This window comes from Atta cephalotes (assembly GCF_000143395.1).
Source record: "Atta cephalotes unplaced genomic scaffold scaffold00070, whole genome shotgun sequence".
In the NCBI taxonomy this organism is placed as follows: Eukaryota; Metazoa; Arthropoda; class Insecta; order Hymenoptera; family Formicidae; genus Atta; species Atta cephalotes.
The window spans coordinates 124,240-134,742 of NW_012130134.1; the positions used below are offsets into that span (position 1 = coordinate 124,240).

The following is a 10,503-nucleotide window of genomic DNA, read 5'->3' on the forward strand; positions in this document are numbered from 1 at the left end:
AGAGTATNCAAGATAGANACTGAATCCGAGTGAGTACAGTGAATCAGTACAGATAGTAANATANTCANATCANANANNATATGNNNNAGNNNNTNANNANGAGAGAGAGAGAGATCTTGCATGCTTAAGTATTCACAAAGTTGAATCGCGAGACATCGTACGCCATCCGCAAGAAATCGTGAAAATTCACATTTATTTTATTTCAAACTTGCTTGCAGCATACTGAACTGAATATATGAGATTCTGGCCTTTAGTTGCTCGACTAGAAGAAGATATCCGAACAGAAGCATCATCAGCAACAGCAGCAGCAGCAATTTCCGCCTTGAAATCGCTTTAATTAGGCTTTTTTTAATATTCGAAATCGCAAATGCTTCGATGCGTTTTGTATTTTAATAGAATATAAAAAAATATGAATTTCAACAATAATTAAGCTGTCAAATACATTCACGTTGACGATTTAAAATCGATATAAAATAAAAAGAATTAATCACTTGTTTAATGTGAAATTGTAAAATTCATTTAATTTACATCATCAGCGGCAGATTATGATCCTAGTCATAAATAAGTACACATGTAATGGAATAAATGTCACAAGTTGAATTACAATTATTAAATCTATTTCTTGAGGGTTTAATGAATAAAAATTACTTCTACTAATCAACACAGATAAAAGCGTCTTCCAAGTTTTTCGAGCATGTAGACAAGGGTTGTCCTATCATCCTCTATGTCTTATTTTCCTTCTGTGAGTTCAGTAGTTAGAGATCTCAATAAATATCAATTCCTATAACACTCTCCCGTTCAATCCTCGTCGTTGTTTGTTGCAGCGTTGGCGCTTGACAGTTTTCACATTAGCGAGTATCGTTGCTGTTTCTGCAACAGTCCATACCCGACGACATCTCATCTGAAAAGTCATCTGACCAGAGGTTGCTTCATGGATCCAACCTTCTCGATAGAGAAACGGCGCAGTCTCAACAAAATGGAATCTAGAAATTATGTATGCCCAAAGTGCTCTCAAGGCTATAAGAACAAGCGTACGTTAGATACGCATCTGCGTATCGCATGCGGCCGCGAACCGAAATTCCAGTGTCCATACTGCGACCTGAAGAGCAAACACCCGCCGAATATTTATACGCATATTAGACGCAAGCACAAGGGTGAAGATCTCTTTTTGATAATCAATAATAAATAAATTAATATAAATTAAATCAGGTTGTAAAATTGTTATTAAATTTATATATACGAGGGGCTTTCAAATTTAATTTATAATTTTGAAACTCCTCATAATTTTATTATGAATGAATTTGATAACTATTTTATAATTTTGTATTCTTGTAATTATTGTCATGGGATGAAACTCATGAATGTCAATAAGTAAGCGGAAGAATTCATATTTGTACTAAACTATCTTAAGACTGTAAAATTTTGATTATAAATTATTATTATTATGAAAAAAATTAAACAAGCATATCAATTATTTATTCTACATATGTATATATATTAGAAAAAAAATAGGCAAAAGAAGCTATAAAATGCATTTGAAGCTATATCAATTGTGTTCGATCGTATTATGTATATTTTTTACGAATATTTCAATTTTCATGAGTCTGGATCTTACACAAAAATAAAGATTGCATTTTCAGGGCGTATCTTTTTATTTTCTTTCCTCCCTTGTTAGTTAAACGCATAAGAAAATAATTTTACGTTCAATACATTCAATTTTTGTAAATTGTGCTTTTTGATTATAAAAATTTGCGATATGCATTGAAAAATACTAGTCAGAAACAAATTATTACAATAATTATCAATAAGTAGTCATGTATTTGTACTGTGTGTCTTGTTTTCTCGTAAAAAAGTAATATTTACCATATAGTAATTAATTAAATAATAAATTCTTTATAATAATAAAAAGAAAGACTGTGTGCGTCGTTTTATGAGATTATTATTTTTAAATTCTATTCTTAGCGTTAATTTTTGTTTTATAATATTATATTACTGCAATAAAGTATGAATATAAAATTAATTCCTATCTTTTTATTTCAGATAACTGTGACATTGCAACTTAATAACACCAACGACTGAACATTGAAATCGTTGAAGAAATTGCGCAATTTATTAGGGTTGACTTGAGAATTATAGGGAGAAAAAAGTCAGGAATATATTTTATACAGTCTCATTTTGTATGAAATTTACATACTTAAGCAAGATGATAAAGAGCAAATAAATGAAAGAAATAGTAAAAAAAAAAAATCAAAAATCAGTAGAAGATGCAATCTTTATATTGATATTTGTTAAATTTTATCCCAAGTTTTATTAGATCAAAGAGAGATTTGTTAATTCTGATAGCTTGGAATATACTTACTTTAACTATAAAATTTTTTTTACTGTAAAAAAAGTGTGTTAAAATAACATAATATTTTCTTTTCTGTGAATTTTTTATATCTGACGTGACGTTTTCCCGTCCTCAAAAAATCATTCCATTCCTTTTATCAATATTGTGGTTGAGCGATTTTTTCAATTTTTCTAAATAGTTTTTTTTGTACCAAGGTACATTTAATACTATTATTTTCTTATTGATTTCTAATTTTGGTTTCTAATAAACAAATTATGCGTTTTATTTCAAAAACAATTTTTATTTGTTTATTACATAGAATATGAATTATTATATGGTTTATTGTTCTTATAAATTAGCATGCAAAATGAAATATATATGTAGTTTTGGAGAATTATTTTTTTAGAGAATGTAATTTTTTTGAAATTAATTGGGAATATTTTTTTAAAGAAAATATTGTTTTATGTCTTGTCTTATTTATATAGGATAATTTTTATTTTTTTCTAATTTTATTTTTAAATGTGGATTAGAAAACTAAGCAGAAAAAAACGTAGAATTTAAGAAAATATTACTTTTACATAATATTATGTCCTGTAATATTTATTCAACTGTAAATGAATTTTTTTTCTTTAACACGATCGAATGTACAATGAGAATATATGTGATTGTAGTTAAAATGTTAATTATTGTAAAATGAAATTATAATGACATTTCAACGTATTTTGATTTCAGATAATATGCAAACAATAGGTAATGGCACAACAATTAAAATTGAAAATGCTTACAATTTGAAATTGGTGAAAATAGAGGAAGAATTGAAAGAAGAGTATATACATGTTTGTTCTGAGTGTGGAAAATTATTTAAAAATCCACGCACTCTCAAATCATACAAATCAAACGATTGTGGAAAAGTCTACATTTGTCCAAAATGTAAAGTAAAATCAGTTCAATTATCGAGCAAGTTTTTGTAGGAAACATTGTCGAGGATAAGCGTGTAACATGTAAATATATCTAATATATTGTACTACATATTAGTTATAGATATTATTTTTTAATTCGACATATGAAATAGTATTAATCGAAAACATTAAACAGTAAGTATCATTTATAACACGATTTAAATACATATATAATGATTTAAGAGAGTTAAAAAAATTGTTTTGTTAAGAAGAATTATCAAGAAAACTTATATACAATATTTATGTAGTATTTAAAGATTAAAAAAAATATATGAATATAATATTTTTTTTTACAGAACTGTAATAGAAATTTCGAAGCTAATGTTTGTTAATATAGTTCATTTTTGAAAATTTTCAAGAAGTATGTTTTATTTAATTTTAGAGAAATATATAAATTTTCTTAATTCTTTTTAATAAAATAATTTCAAAAATAATATTTTTATTTTAAATGTCATGTGTTTATTTTCAATTTAAACTTTTAATTTAGATCTTTATAATATTTTATAATTTCAATAGATCTCCTAAATTCTTTAATAATATTTTCTGCGTTTAACAAAATTTATTTTTAAATTTATCGTTAATTGAGAATTACGTGAGATTTTTAGTTTAAATATTATTTTAATATAGTATGTTATATTTTATATATGTACTATACATATAATGACGTATAATATGTAGGTTTTAAAAGTATTTGTCACAGTACAAAACATTTTGTAATTTATGTAATTTTTGTATTTTTGCTAAATGTGACTTGTACACTCAACATCTACTTTATTTATTATCTTATTTATTATCTTATTTATTATCTAATTTACTACTTAAAAAGATTCACAAAAATAAATAAAAGCAATTGCTCAATCAATTTATACCGTACTAAAATTCAGACTTATGAGACTATTTCATTAATTCATTGTTTATCACTCTGAATTTAAGCTGATTTTTGAGATTTTGGCAAATGTCGTGTGAGCGAATCATTACTAAGGGCGAACTGTTGTTGATTCTTGTGTTGCAGAATCGCAACGTCCATCGTCCGAACTTACGCCTGTATGTACTGCAACAAGAGCTTTGTCCTTAAACGCTTTCTTTATGCCCATCTGAAGAAGATCTGCTATTGGAATCCGAATTCCGAGTGTTATCACGCGCAGAGCTCAAAACCCTTCTTGTGTTCCAAATGCGGTGCTTCGTATTCGAAGCAGTATTTCCTGACACAACATATGCGTAAAGATTGTGGTAGAATTTTAGAGTGCGATAATTGCGGGAAAACTTGTCTATAGTCATGCAGTTTGTACAGGCATAAGAAACGATCGTGCATGTACTAACTGCACGGAAGATGCAATCTTTGCAACTTAAGACGTTGTCTGTAAAATTTGTATGAAACTATTCAGATTATTGACTCTGCGTACGCATATACATGTATACATATATGTATGAATACTCGACTGATCTCTTGAATATAACTGCGAATGCTTAAGTTTTCTCTATAAATTACTAGTTTCAATAGGATATAAAAGTTTATTATTCGTTACAGTACAAAACTTTTGTAATTCGTTAAATTGCTAAATCTGGATCATATTATCAAAAATTTATTCAGATTTGCGAGATTATTTCGTTTTTTATCACTTCGAATATCGGTATCGAACTTAAGCACGAATTTTCGGTTTTTTGATATTTTGATGCGTAAACGAGTCTAATTTGAATAGCATTAAGGATAAATCGTTGTTGATTCTTGTATTGCAGAATTTTGCATGTCCGTTGTTCGAACTTATACGTTCAAGACTTCGCCTTTAAGCGCTTTCTTTACAGCTTTCTCTGAAGAAGAGCTGATTACTGGAAGTTGCTGCTATCCGAGTTCCGAGTATATTACTATACGCAAATATTAAAACTCTTCTTGTTTTGAATGCCTCAGAGTATTCAGGGAAGCAGAGTTTCCTGAAATGGCATGTGCGGTAGAACTTTAAAGTGTGATAATTATGACAAAACTTTTCTGCAATCGAACAACTTGTATAGGCACAAGAAGTTGCTATCCGTTACACCGAAATAGCAATCTTTGCGACTCAAAGCGTTGACTATAAAATCCATATGAAGCTACTGGGATCATTGTGAATGTCGATTGATTGCGTTAGACGTAACTGTGAATGATTAAACTTTCTCTGAGTTTACTGGTTTCTTTAGTCTAGTCTTTTCTTTAGTCTAATCTTTAGTTTAGGATTAAATGTTATTGAACGTTTGATAGGTGTGCCATAATTTTTATTTTTACACTTATTTTTATAATTTATCGAGATTCTTCTTTGTTATTATTATACAAAATAAATTAGTGTAATATCATATTGTTTATTAATTCACCTAAACACTATATATTCTTTATAATAATATTAATTTTAATAATTACATATTTATTTTATTTTTCAAAACTGCGTTACCATCCTTTACATGTACATAACGTGCAAATAAATTAAAATAATGTCACTAAATTCTCACATTCTCAACGCAACAATGATTCCATTAATGTTCTGTGTATATTAAACTAAGATATTTTAACAGCCAATATGGGAGTAAATGGCACTGTGTTTCTCTTCTCGCTACAAAGATATTGTAGGGAAATGTGTCAACATACAGCATATTTTTCCAGTTCATTTTAATGTGACAGACTAGTTTATATGTACGCATGAGATACATTTTACAGCTTTTTGTTAAAAAAACTCTTGATCTTTTGCGGTCGATATATAAATTTTTAAACGCTAAAATGATTGTATTTAAATATTTCTTATTTTGTGAATTTTTAATAAATTTCTTAAATTTTAATAATGTATTAATATTGTTTATTATTAGAGAACGTCGATGGAACAAATGTTGAATAGTGATTCGTTGTTTGAGATTTCTGACCGCAAATGATTGAACTAAATTGAACATTTATTTTTGTAACCCACGAATAAACCCGCAAATAAACACTTTCTTAGAGAGAAATCTCGCTTTATTAATTTTGTGTATGCTCGCTTAAAGATACGAACGCAATCGACTGACGGAACGGTAATCGTGTTGCAGAATTGGAGCTAAGCGCGAATAATTCGACGCGCGGCGAAGGCACCAAGAGAAAGTATAGTTGCAAGTATTGCGGCAAGGGCTTTACGCAGTCTGGTCATCTGAGGAGTCATCAGAAGAGCTCCTGTTACTGGAATCCCAGGTCTACCTGCCATCAGTCACAGAAGATTAGGCCGTTCTCCTGCACACAGTGCGGCGCTTGCTACTCCAAGCAATCGCATCTCATCTTCCATGTGAGACATGAGTGTGGTCGTACGCAGAAGTGTAATGTCTGCGGCAAAACATTTCTGCACAGTAGCAGCCTGCGAAGGCATCGCCAGAGAGCCCCGTGCAACTTCCAGCTTTGCTAATGCGCGTGACACGTGCTTTGAACTGAATACGATTTTGGTCGGAAGATATTTCCGAACGATTTTTTTCTTCATCTTTGTTATCTAGAAGGACACATAGTGACTCAGATTTAATGTTTTTTGGATATCAATTATTATATAAAAGAACTTTGATAATGAGTGGCAATAATATGGAGTGAGAATTCTGGAACGCTCTATCTATAAAAAAAAACTTTTAAAATCTTGTATTGATATCTCTATTACAAGATTTTAACGTTTCTCGGAATAGATTTTCGTTGAGATATTTTTATCGATAGGCCGAAATACAGTATGCGTTGTCATATGGCGCACATCGTTTACAGTGCAACTGAGCACTAAGTCAAAGAATGATTGTGATATGTTATAATAAAAATGTATATAAATTATAATATCGAATATTTCTAAAATGAAAAGACTGTTATTATTTTTCGATTCCATTTAAATACAGACGCTTAAATTTCCGCAGAAATATCCAATTCATCTCAATAATATCGCATTTTTGTTCAGAAAGAAAACGCCTTATTGTTGACATTTTGCCGTTCAAGCACAATTCCTTGCTTACAGATTCGCTCTATCTTTAGATTTTGCCTACTCTGGCATTCAATGGCACTTTTACTGATCCGTGTCTCTTTGTTTTCAGATTATTTGTTCGAAACCAACCAGCGACATCGAAGATTAGAGAAATGGCAAGCTAAAGAGTCAATTTTTCTCAATAATCATGAAACATTTTCTAAATTGATATTTTGATCTTTTTGTATTTTGTGTTCAGATGTTTTACACCGAACACTAAGTATTTAAATGACGTACATACGATTAAAATGCAAGAATTTACAATGATAAAATATACTCATAGTGACTACTTTGCGCTTAAAGAATTATCTTTATATTGATTGATATGTTTTCCCTTGTATATTTTTTGTGGCTACAATGGGCTTGCATGCAATTTTAATGTTTATTTATCTTTTCTTTTCTTCATTAGTTATTATATTGACGATTAGTTATAACAATTTTCTGTTATTTGTAACAAAGAAAATTTTTTAACTCGTTAGCGACACATTACGTTTATTATCATTTCTTTTTTAAATTTGTTCGCATCGTGTTACAGAGAAAGAGTCATCGCAAGTAATCGGAACGCGAGCGAAGATATCAAGAAAGAAAGAATCACAGAAAGAAGAACAATTGGCATTGAAGCAAAAGGAAAAATTACCGAAGAAAAGAAGAACAAGAGCTAAAGGAAGAAAAAATAATTTTATCAATGACATGCCTTCAACGAGCACTGCGCAAAGTTCTTCAAGGGTTTTAGAAATTGTTATAAACGATAGCTCGCCTCAGAGTAGCGATAATGAAAACTCTGTGCCTTGGACCGACTCGAAGAATGTGGAATTAAACTTATACAAATGCCAGTATTGTGGCATCAGTTACAAGAAATGTAGCATTCTCAAACATCACATTATGACGACATGTTTGTTGAATCCGAACTCTAGAACCATGAAGGAAGCTGGACTATTCAAATGTCTAGAATGCGGCCGTAACTATAAGGAATTGAAATCTTTGAGATTTCATCAGAAACACGAGTGCCAGAAAAAAGTAACGTGTCCAGATTGTGGCGTAACTTTCATTGGGTCAGTTGTTTCGGAACGTCATAAGAAGAATTTTTGCAAAATAAAGAAACAATCCAGATTGAAGATAGAAGAGCCACAGAGTGAACTCTTCGAAGATGATGAATTCAGCATTGACTCAGATTAAGTTAAAATAACAAAATGATTTTTAATTTTAATGTTTTTTTTAATTACAATCAAAATATTTTGCGATAACTTTAATAATCGATTGAAAAAAGTTATGTTTTGTTTCATCTTCATGAAATTTCTCATATTATTCATAGAAAATGTCTTAATTCATAAATTATTAATTATCAAGTTTATATTTTTTTAATATTTTGAAGGGAAATTAGTATTTCTTCTTCAAATATTCAATATTTATTTCTCTATCTGCCATAAATGTAAAATATTATTTTTATTGTTTCTTTTTTTTAATAAAAGAGAATTTTTTTCTACGAGTATATGTTTCTACAATTATATAAATTAATAATAAGTTTACTTAATACATTAATAAGTTTACTTAAAGCGTTAGTTGCAGTTAAGTTAATTTGTTCTGTATCTAATGAAAAGAATTATAATTTGATTTAAATTCCGTTTCTGTGTGTTGTTTGCTCCAATGCAATCTAATCCAATCCAATCCAATTCAATCCAATCCAATCCAATCCAATCCAATCCAATCCAATCCATTGGTGCAACATCCCAAATCGGGACAGTTATTACAGGAAGAAACATCATTGTTGAAGGAAAAAGAAAAATTATCAGAGAAAGGAAGAACAAGAGCTAAAGGAAAAGACGATAATTTTATGAATAATATATCTTCAACGAGCATTGCGCAAAGTTCTTCAATGGTTTTAGAAATTTGTATAAACGATAGCTCCCCTTAGACCAGCGATAGTGAAAACTCTTTGTCTTGGATCGACTCGAAGGATGTGAAATTGAACTCATACAAATACCAGTTATCTACCTCTCGCTAGCATTTGTATGAGTTCAATTTCACATCCTTCGTATCGATCCAAGGCAAAGAGCTTTCACTATCGCTGGTCTGAGGCGGACTACGTATGGTGCGCACGCAGGTTGTACGCAGAGACATACGGGATCTACAATTTAACGCTGGTTCCGACAGTTTTGAGAGAAGTTTTCTTGGCAATAGATTGGTTTGTCAGGCCACTGAAGATGAGCTATGAACACGTGAAAATTCTTGAGTTTGCCTAGGATCAAACCCGGGACTTCCATAGTAATTTCGTGTGCTACTTACTACACTACGCTCGTACTCGTGTATTGTTTACTAATAAAAATAATAAAAATTTTGTACATTTAACTCTTTTATAACATTTTATTTATTATAACATTTTTCTATTAAACTATTTATTATACACATTTATTATACACATTAATTAATACAACTTTTTTATTTCTGTTCTTTTTCTAATTGTTGATAAATGACAATTCTATAATATGTTGTTTCATCATATTTTTTGTGTGCGTCATAAAAGACTTATAGTTAGTAAAAACGTATAAATATGCATTGGCTACGATATTAATAAATATTTAATTACTAAATTTATATTTTATTAAATAAATATTTAATTACTAAAGAATTAAATTATTAGATTTTAATATTGAAAAACAATTTTAAACTCACAGCAATTATAATCGTTTAGCAACTTTTTGTAAAAATTATAGGCTAATGATACAACAACATTAGGATTATTAAATTCATTTTTTATATTATTTTCTTGTTCGCTTCTCATACTAATTCAATGGCTATGCCAAACTCATACATCACATATCAATCTTGCTTGATTAATGATAATAGTTTTATTTCTATTTCTTTCACATATTTATTCTATATATATAGATATATAGATATATATAGAATGTGGCAATATTGTAAAATTGGTGTCATCACCGAGAAATTTTTGCGACATGATACTTAGCGCAAGTTAAAATGCGACAGTTATATTATTTTCGATATACAATTATTCGCAATGTTTGATAACTTACAAAAGTAAGAAGAAACACTTAATATTGGGCTGTGACTAAGATTCTAAAGTTACTGAGATAAACGAAAAAGAAACGGAGAGAGGGGGACTTTATTGATTAATCTTTAAGATTTGTCTAGCGGCATATTGTAGACTCCAGATATTGACTTTAATTGAGAATTTTTTTCCTAAAATGTACAAGGACGTTTGTATAAAAAATGATTTATACAG

The 10,503-nt window shown here is 29.4% G+C and overlaps 1 protein-coding gene across 1 annotated transcript in view; it reads left to right on the plus strand.

Annotated features, from left to right (window-relative positions):
* LOC105623979 (longitudinals lacking protein, isoforms A/B/D/L-like) overlaps positions 1 to 10,503 on the plus strand; it is a 247,590-nt gene that overhangs the window by 36,986 nt on the left and 200,101 nt on the right.